Genomic DNA, 10499 nt, shown 5'->3' with positions numbered 1-10499 from the left:
TTTTGTTTTTCTCTATCTGCTCTATTTCTTCATTCATTGCTTCAATCCAATTATCATTTTCTAATGCATCTTTGACAGTTCTAGGTTCAAAATCAGCAAGTAAACAAGTACCTTTCAACTTACTTCTTGTGATGGTTCCTTCAGATTTATTTTCAATGATCTGATCTGCTGAATGATGTCTCCTGACATATTTGGCTAGAACAGGTTCTTTTCCTTTTGGATGAATCTTGTCGTTATCTTCTTGCATTTCTCCTTCATGCTCGGTTTGGTCTGGCTCGGTATCAAATGGCTTGGTATGCACATGCTTGGTTACCTCTGGCTCGGTAATCTCTAACTCGGTATTTTCTGACTCGGTAGACATTGTCTCGGTAGATGTTGGCTCGGTAGATGTTTCCTGCAACTCGGTTAGTGATGACTCGGTAGAAGAAGGTTTTTGATTCTCAGATGCAGTTGATATTATATCCGGATCACTGAAGACGAATCTTTTGTAATCTTCTAGTTCTTTTCTGCTTTCTTCTTCAGTCTTTTCTACAAACTCATCAACTTTCACATGTATACTTTCTATGACTTTGTGAGTAGATAAGTTCAAGCATCTATATGCTTTACTCTTGCATGAGTATCCAAGAAATATACCTTCATCACCTTTTACATCAAATTTACCTTTTTTAGATTTTTTCAAGATATAACATTTGCTTCCAAATACTTTCAGATAACTTACATTGGGTTTATAGCCATACCATATTTCATAGGGAGTTTTGAATGAGTCCTTTTTTAACTGTACTCGGTTTAAGGTATGAATTGCTGTACTGATAGCCTCCTTCCAGTATTTGATAGCAACATTCTTTTCTATCATCAAGGTTCTTGCACAATCCATGATGGATTTGTTCCTTCTTTCAGCTATGCCATTTTGTTCAGGAGTACCTGGTGCTGAAACCTGTCTTTTGATTCCTCTTTCAATACAAAAGTTATTGAATTCATGTGAAATAAATTCACCACCTCTGTCTGACCTTAGGCATTTCAATCTTTTCCCTGTTTCTTTTTCTACTCTTGCCAAATACCATTTGAACTTTTCAAATGCTTCTAATTTGTTCCTTAGGTACATGATGGTCATCATTCTTGAATAATCATCAACAAAAAGAATAAAATATTTTTCACCAGTATAGCTTTCAGTTTCAATAGGTCCACATAAGTCAGTATGCACAATTTCTAATAAATCTTCAGACTGATAATTTTTTCTTTTGAAACTAGACTTACCCATCTTTCCAATTTGACAATTCTTGCATAAACCGACCTCTGGCTTCTTTAAATCAGGAATGCCTCTCACTTTCTTGAATTTGCTTATCTTTACCAGATTGTCAAAATTCACATGACATAACCTTTTATGCCATAACCAACTCTCTTCTACTTGAGCAATAAAACATGAATGTTCATCAAGTTCAAGATAGAACAAGTTACCTTTAGTTTGAGTAGCAGATCCAATCAGCTTTCCTTTACTGTTCAGCAGTCTTGCTTTGCCTTGGATGAATTCTACTTTGAGTCCATTGTTGAGTAACTGTGCCACACTCAACAAATTGTGCTTTAGGCCTTCTACTCAATAAGCATTATCACATACAAGTTCCTGGGTTAGAGTGATTCTTCCTTTTCCTTTGATGCAACAAGGTTCATTGTTTCCAAATCTTACACTGCCACCATCATACTCTTCAAATTGATCAAACTTTGTTTTATCTCCAGTCATATGATGTGAGCAGCCACTATCAATGATCCATGTATCATTCTTACTTATGTGAGAGATGAGTGCCATTTCTTCATTGTCAGATTCATCTTTTACAGCAATGTAAACAATCTCATCCTCTTCTTCATCATTAGAATCATTAGAATCTTTAGCCATAAAACATGATTTCTTGCTTTTATCCTTAAATGATTTGAGATCTTTCTTACTGTTCCATTTATTATCTTTCTTGTTTGGACACCTTGCAGCAATATGACCGACTTCTTCACATGAAAAGTAGATTAGGGGTACTTTACGTATGTATTTACCTCTTCCTCTTGAATATTTCCTTGCAAGTAGAGCTTCAATTACTTCAAGGTCATTGTCAGAGCTCTGATCTGATTGATCTTCACTCTTTGACTGAGATTCCTTCTTCTTCTTGCCTTTGTCCTTGAGTGAAAACTTGGCTTCAAATGCAAACTCAATGTTCTTTGCAGCTGGAACATAATTATCAAAATTATCTAGTTCAAATGCTGTCAATCTTCCAACTATGGCCTCTAGGTTTATCTTGTGATTGGCCTCACACCTTCTTTCTTGAATGGCTGATACCCTGATGGCATAAACTGGAAGTAGAGTTCTAAGAACTTTACTTATGACTGTCTCTTCACTGATACTTCCTCCAGAAGTTTTGATAGCACTGACATTGCTTTAATTCTTTCAACATATTTGGCAATGTTTTCATCTTCTTTCATTTTCATCTGATCGAACTGTCCTCTCAGACTTTCAGCTTTGGCTCTTTTGACATTGTCATCTCCACCATAGATCTCTTTCAGTCTTTCCCACATTTCATAGGCAGTAGTGCAGTCCTTGACATCATCAAACTCTTCATAACTCAAGGCAGATGCAATATCAATCATCATAATGTTATGAGTCTTCTTTATAGCAATGTCATTGACTGATAATGTACCTGATGGTTCTACATATTTCTCATCAAGATATTTCAAACCAGTGTCACCAATGGAAGCTAGATGAAGTCTCATTAATCCCTGTCATGCTGAGAAGTTGTTTTGGTTAAGCCTTGGTATTTCCCTCTTGTAAGACATCTTGATCTTTGGCTTAGATCTTTGAAATCTCCTCCTGCAAGCACCAAAAGCTCTGATACCAATTGTTGGAAAATGAAGATGGGGTAACTGAGAGGGGAGGGGTGAATCAGTTACCACAAAAACAAATTCAACAGTCCCAAAGATGCCTTAAACTTAGTTGCTGCTGCTACTTGGTAAACACATAAATTGCTGTTTAAAACTGGATAGATGTTTAGTTAATTTATTAAGCATTTACTGAAATAAGCAATCATGCAAAAGAAAGCAATCATGAACACAGTAGACACCAGATTTACATGGAAACCCAATATGGGAAAAACCACCAGCAACTAGTCACCAATTTTCACTCTTCTGAAGTGAGCTCTATTAGGAGCCAACCCTGTTAAAGGTTACAAAACACACTGTTAGGTGTGACCCTGTTAGAGGATTTAATCACCTTGTTAGGAGTGGCCTTGTAAGAGGTCTTTAGAACAATTCAACTGAATTGCCACCCTGTTAAAGGATTTATGGAATGGCTGTTAAACCAACTCTGTTAGGAGATTTTGAAATCACTGTTACAATGGTTAGAAAGCAACAATGAATGATCTGAAAATACATGCAACTTATCTTGCTGAATACAGATCTCAGTTTAGCTCCACAAGATCCTTTCTGATTAAATATATCTTTGCAGCTCCAAGATTTCCTTCTGCTCAACTCTGCTTAGGCACAAACAAGTCTCTTCCTTGCATTTCCTTGCACTATTCGTATATACTCCTTTTTTTTTTTTCACCTTTTCTGCATCTTGAGCCTCTCTTTATATACTATACATGATACCAGGTCAGCCCAACCAACTTGACAAAACATATTCCAAAAGTCGGCTTGAACTAATAATCAAAACAAAATTCTTCACTGGCCAACTTTGCTAAAAAAAAACTGCTTCCTGTGTTAACCGGTAGAACTCGGTAAAAACTACAGTTATTGGGGAATTCGATAAACCTACCACTTCCTTTGGAAACCGACTAGACTCGGTAAAAGCTGTCTTCGATTACCGAGTGAGCTCGGTGAAAACTAAGCTTTCCTTAGCTTACCGTGCAAACTCGGTTAATACTAACCGTTCGCTACAAAATCCTTTGATACCCGAGTGATCTCGGTAAGAACTAAACTTTCCTTAGCTTACCGTGCGAACTCGGTTATCACTAACTCACCGTGTGACATACAAGAACGCTCGGTATACATTGCAAAAGGCTTTACTGACCGACTGAGCTCGGTAGACTCTGTAAACTGTTTTCCTAACCAATAGAACTCGGTAGACTCTGTCTGATAACTGATATGGCATTTGTGTAACATCAAAGACAATACACAATTACTTAATTGTATCCAACAAATATAGACAACTATACTCCCACCTACCCTTCTTTCCTATGCATTTCTTTAAGACTCTACATTAGCGCATAACTCATAGGTAGTTCAATCTCCTCCACATTAGGATAGTCTCTAGTACCTTCATCTAGAGGGTCACAGGGCATTCTTGCCTTCACCAAATTCATTTTTTCTCATCCTCTACCACTTCGCTTCATTCTAGTTTTAAGATCTCTCTCTCTCTCTCTCTCTCTCTCTCTCTCTCTCTCTCTCTCTCTCTCTCTCTCTCTCTCTCTCTCTCTCTCTAGATTATTCAAAATATCTCTAAATTGATATTTCACATTTCATCTATCAACTACCAAACAAAGACTAATACTAAAACAAGAAATATTTATTTCATAACACTTTTTTTTTTTCACTTTAACTTATTTATTATTCTAAATGTCCTATTGTGATTATTTTATATAAGGAAAAAGATTGATTTCAAAATATTAATATTTTGTTCTACTAATTATGTAAATCTTGGGCAATTAACATATTAACCTTAATGGTATTCAGCCAATCATTCTCTCATTAAGAGATGAGTATTGGTATTATTGGTTGGCTCTAAATTATATGAAACAATCATATAATTTTATGACATTATTAAATGAGCTTTTATATAATTTTTATTACTTTATTAGTATCGTATTGAATATATTGATATTAATTTGTACCTATCATATCTTTAAATTGTTTTTATAACTCATCTCTCAACTAGACAATGTATATTTTTATTATAATACAACAAAACAAAGTACTTCTCACTATGTGCATGTACTAAAGATAGTTTACAATAATAAACTAACTTTAATTATCTTTTAATCCATCCCTGAATTAATCAACTACCCAATACATATAGACCAGTATTATTATACTAATGAACAAATATTCAGTACATAGTATTTATTTTTCAAAATCAATTATTTATTATACTGAATGTTATGCATTATAATCGTAATTATCTTTTTACTAAAGAAAAAAGATCCGTTTCAAAGTCTTGGTTTGTGTGTAACACTAGTTACACAATCCTAGGGTAAAGGACATTTTTTGTAATAGTATTAAGTCTTTCTTGTGCATGGTCAATAGCAACACATTTTTTGTAGACATGTAATTGTAATTTATGTCTCGTTCCTCCTGATAGTAGTTTAGTAGTTTAGAATTTTTGATTAACTAGAAGATACCAAATATTTGAAAATAGATTTATTTTATGAAAAAACAATAGATGTTTCAAGAATTTTCAATTGATTACAAGCACCAACTAAAGTCAGATATTTCTGAAAGTTTCATTTTAGAAAGACTTTCTGCGAGAAATTGAACTTTTAGAATTATTTACTTAGATGCTGCAAGAGCCAGCAATAATGAATGGCCCACTGTGTTATTGACTTAGTTGTCAGGCAATATCTAAGCCATTGACAAGCATGGAGCAGATCCTTTTCTGCATCATTATTAATCCACTTCCGTAGCTCTTCCTTGCAAGTATATAAATCATTTAAATGCGGGATTATACTCGTCCATCAAATTTGGTCGTTCATTTAGCTTTTCCTTAGGTAGCCTATCCTTTTCCGTAACTTATCACATAAATCAATACCAAAAATAAACAATTATTTAAAAATTATTTTAGAATATTATCACCACTTGATCCTTAAACTCGTAGTTGAACATGACAATTTGAATACAGAAGGGTGAATATAATAACGTAATATGTCAGGGAAGCACATGGTCATTCAACTAATTGAGAAATATCTTTCATAAGTAATATTCCCATCAAGCAGATGCATTATCCTCGTCGACATCGGACAGTAATGGGCAGCCCAACTCTCATTCGCATGGTCAGAGACACCACATAATCTGGACACGCAATCCCATCATCTATCTCCAAACGGAAACGGTGAATAATTGAAGCCACAATAGATTTCATCTGTATGAACGCCATCTCTTTGCCCAGACATACTCGAGGTCCAGCATGGAATACTGGAAACTTATATGGATTCTCTCCCACAAATTCCCCTTCTTTCAACCATCTCTGAGGATCAAATTGCAAACAGTCACTACCCCAAATACTTTCCATCCTGCCCATCGCATAACTACAGTAATTCAAATGTGTTCCCTTCTTCACACAAGTCCCGTCTGGTAAAACATCGTCTTTGGTGGCAAGTTTACTATCAACAGGCACAGGAGGATAAAGCCGCATCGACTCGCACAGAGCAGCATGCAAATAATTCATATCCTTCAATTCCTCAAAGCTGAAATTAACCCCGTCTTCATCAGCTCTTGTGGGTTGCGATCTCTTACCTAGTATATATAAGATTTCAGCGTAAATGGCTTCCTCTACACTTTGGTGAGAGGAGAGGAGCCAGAAAAACCATGTGAGAGCAGTAGAAGTGGTATCTCTGCCTGCCAAAACAAAGCTCACCACCATCTCCTTCAAAAATTTATCCATCGCACCACTTGATTCTTGGCCCTCACTTTCCGACTGATCATAAAACCCTGATTCATGCAGCGACTTGTTTGAAAGAGCCGCCATGAACCTCGACAGCAGATCCTCTCTTTCAGTACTCAGCGAAATCTCCTTCCTTCTGCTACTCACCACATCCATAGCGAATTTGTCCACCACATCAATAGCTTCCCGCAAGCGCTTTTCAGAGCCAATGTTAAGCACGCGCATCACTCTCCACCAAAAGGGGAAAGCAGAGTAGAACCTTCTGGCGCTGATTTCAGTAGCATCATCAAAAGCCGTTGCAAAAGGTGAAGTGGGCATGGAGGGGAGTAGACAGGCTGGATCTACTTCAAACGCTACGCTACAAATATTATCAAATGCAAATCTCTGCAAAATATCTTGCAAATCTAAAGACTCACCCGTTTTAGCTGCGTTGATTAGGACTGGCACCAGCCGGTTCTGAATCTCCCACTGCACTGTCTCCACCACGAAGCTTCTGAGAGACTTGGTGTTAAATTCGTAGCTTGCTGTCTTTCTCTGCATCTTCCACAGCTCGCCGTCGGCATTGAAAATACCTCGACCCAAGAAATCGTGGAGAAGAAAGGTGAAGCGTTCTCCCTTTGGGTAGTCTTCAAATTTGGTTTTGAGAATATGCTCCACGTTTGCAGGATTTGCAGTAATGATATCTCTCACTCCACCTGGCCGGTCGGCCCGGAATGTATTTGTTGGCATAATTTCCATGGTTTCTGTGAACCATTGCAGAAATCTGTGACGATTTTTCAAGAACTCGAATGCGCAGCCGACAATGGGATAATTAACAGGGGCCTTGTAGGGCGTGTTCACATTATTTCTTCTAAGAAAACATAGCGAGAAATACCCAACTAAAACAACGAAAACGCCTAGAAAAATATATTCCGCAGCCATTCTCTGTAACCGGTAGTACTCCAGTCAGATTCCCTCTATGAGTAATATGAGTACTCCGCTGGAGTTGTTCTTAATTTATTATTCCTTTTATCTTTGGTAAATCTGATATTACTAGTTTGACACGAAGGTCAATGAGATGTAGTTATTGAACTAAATTTAATAATGTAAAGACATGCTGTGAAGCATAACGTGCACAGAGCAACGTGGAACATCTGTTACGCGTCAGTAATCCAATAGTTTTTGAGCCGACCATATTCCTTGCGTTTATCAATTCGCCATTTCGTTATATAAGAAAGTCCCTTTCCAAAACTATGTTTTATTAACCTTTTCTATATATCTTAGACCGTATTGCTTGATTGTATTTTTATCTAATTTCAAATATTTATTGTAGACGTCTCTCTTAACGGGGAAGTGATAAGTTATCATCTTTGAGACAATAACAAGATATTATTTTGTTGATACACGTATATTAAAACTTTGGGAAAACTTTATTGTAGACGTCTTTCTTTCTTAAGAGTGACACTATAAGCCATCATCTTTGAGTTTGAGACAATAAGAAGATAGTATTTTGTTGATACACGTATATTAAAACTTTGGGAAGATTTTGTTAGAATGGATAAATTCTATTTTTTTTAGAAAACTTTGTGTTTCATTTCTAAAGTATTATCCTATTACAATGAGTGTTAAGTGTTTCATTCATTTTTATAAGAGTTAGGTTATTGTGAAGTGAGTAGTGAAATATAAATCAATAAGATTATCTTTAAAATATGAAGTTAAATTCCAATAACAATATTTCAATCAGCCTTCATATCTCTTTATGTATCATCTACTATAGAATTGGACAAACCTACACTCCGCAACTTTCATGGCCCTTCTCTATTTCACACTAGCTCTTTCATGGCAGTTCCCCTTGAAAGGGCTCAACTCCCCACGATAAACACCCCCTCTGTCTCTCCCCGCCAACTCTCTCTCTCTCTCTCTCTCTCTCTCTCTCTCTCTCTCTCTCTCTCTCTCTCTCTCTCTCTCTCTCTCTCTCTCTTTCATAGATATTTCTCTAGACTTTACATTTTTTTTAGGATCTCAAGATGCAAGTTAGGATGTTCTTTTGGCCCCTTGTAGACAGATTCGACCCATGGCTTCCTCCTTGACCCCACTAGCATTCCCCAACTTCTTCTTATTGGCTTAGTTATTGTGGATACCTTGAAGCCCATGTGTGACCTTGTTATGGGCTAGAGAGGAGTCTTGGTGGGTCACAAGGAATATGTTGATCTTGTCTCCTAACACAAAATCCCTAAAAACATAGATGTCCCAAAAATTTGCCTCCCTGATGCCATCATGGATAATATAGCTTCCTCACCACATCTTTTCTTGGTGAGAACATTCCTTGCCTTGCATTCTTTAGTGGATATGGTGAAGAAATGGGTGTCTAGCCTCTAGAAAGTAAAAGGTAATGTGTTGGTTGCATCTATACTGGGTGGTCTCTTTTACTTCAAATTCACTAGTAAAGAGGACCTAATCCATGTCTCCTTTGAATCTTACCACTACCAGAACCTTACTCTCAAAATGGAAACCTGGTTTTGACCCAAATGTTGAGCTTCACAACCCCATGCTTATCTACATTCATTACTACGCTTCATTTTGGAATTCTAAGATGATAATACTTTTGAACACCTTGTGGCGCTAATGTTATAATAATGCGAAAAAGTCTCAACTAGTGTATACATAATTTTGTGGTAATGTTGTTGATAACAAGACCCTCCCCAACTTCATATCTGTCAAATCTAAAGGAAGGGTCGGATGTAGGTCGTTGTTTATGAAAATTTCCCCCTTTATAACCAAAAATGTGAAAAGCATGGACATGTTATTCTTGAGTACAAAGCTTCAAATGAAAGGGACTCAAAAATGAAGGAGAAAGTCTCCTCCTAGGATGAGCTAAATGAGACTAAGGAAAAAATGGCATAGACTAATACATTTGGAGTAGAAGCTATATAGGTTGAATACACTTTTAAGTTGTTGATGTTGGAGGTTTTCAAAACTTTGACATCTCCTAAACTAATCACATTGGTGAGTATGGACTTGGGAGATGGATAAATTCTTGAAGATATAAAGACATTAATCCAAGGGTCTTTGATGACTCTAGGCACACCCTTAGAGATATTGATGTCCTTTTCATTACCACAAAAGATTCTTGGAGTGGATTCCTTGCATTCACCATCATATTCTCCAGTGATGGCTAGTGGGAAGGTAATTACTAATTGGGGATATTTGACCTTCCCCTCCCAACTAAGGTTATTGGTTATAGCCCAAGCCTCAACACCCAAAATTGATGGTCCTATTCTTACACAAGAAACCTCCTAATTACTACCATCTCCCCTATTAGTAAATCCATACCAACCTTCCAAATAGATAATGATCAAGATGATTAGAGAAAGATAGAAAACAAGACCAAATGGAAAACTTAGAAGGATGTGTGAGCTTATACAAAACTTGGAGGACCTTCTACGAGAATACTAAGAACAAAGGATATTGCTAGCAAATTTTTAATGGAAAGGGACTAAATCTAGAGTAAACTCAAAAGGTTAAGAAATGAAATGTCCTACTTAGAATATGGGAGGTCCAAACAACCCTTTAAAAAAGTATGTTTGAAATAAATGATTATCAATTTCAAGGTTCATGTTCTTCTCATAGAAAAAGTTAAAATGACTCAAACTTCTTTTTATATTACTATAAATAGAATCTTGTCTACTACCACTTTTTCATATAATGAGGCTAATGGGATGTCGAGTGGAGTTGTCACCCTTTTGAATCCTTGTAATTTTTTTGGTCATAAATTAGCCTCTTCTCGTAATTTTTTATCACATCTTTAACTATGAGCAACCTCTCTTGGTACTTGGTTAATTGTTATGCCCCCAACTATTACTCCTATAGGTTATCATGTTATCAATTAGTG

At 36.4% G+C, this 10499-nt stretch overlaps 1 pseudogene across 1 annotated transcript; it reads right to left on the bottom strand.

The window, feature by feature from the left end:
* Positions 1 to 5789: 5789 nt before the first annotated feature.
* LOC149534451 (cytochrome P450 94A1 pseudogene) lies at positions 5790 to 7650 on the bottom strand (annotated as a pseudogene). The gene has a single exon (XR_016356754.1). The product of XR_016356754.1 is annotated as a cytochrome P450 94A1 pseudogene (transcript).
* Positions 7651 to 10499: the final 2849 nt, after the last annotated feature.

Source organism: Cupressus sempervirens, chromosome 10 (genome assembly GCF_028749045.1).
Source record: "Cupressus sempervirens isolate cs-2001-9-10 chromosome 10, ASM2874904v1, whole genome shotgun sequence".
Taxonomy (NCBI): domain Eukaryota; kingdom Viridiplantae; phylum Streptophyta; class Pinopsida; order Cupressales; family Cupressaceae; genus Cupressus; species Cupressus sempervirens.
This window is presented reverse-complemented; position numbering and strand designations above follow the sequence as displayed.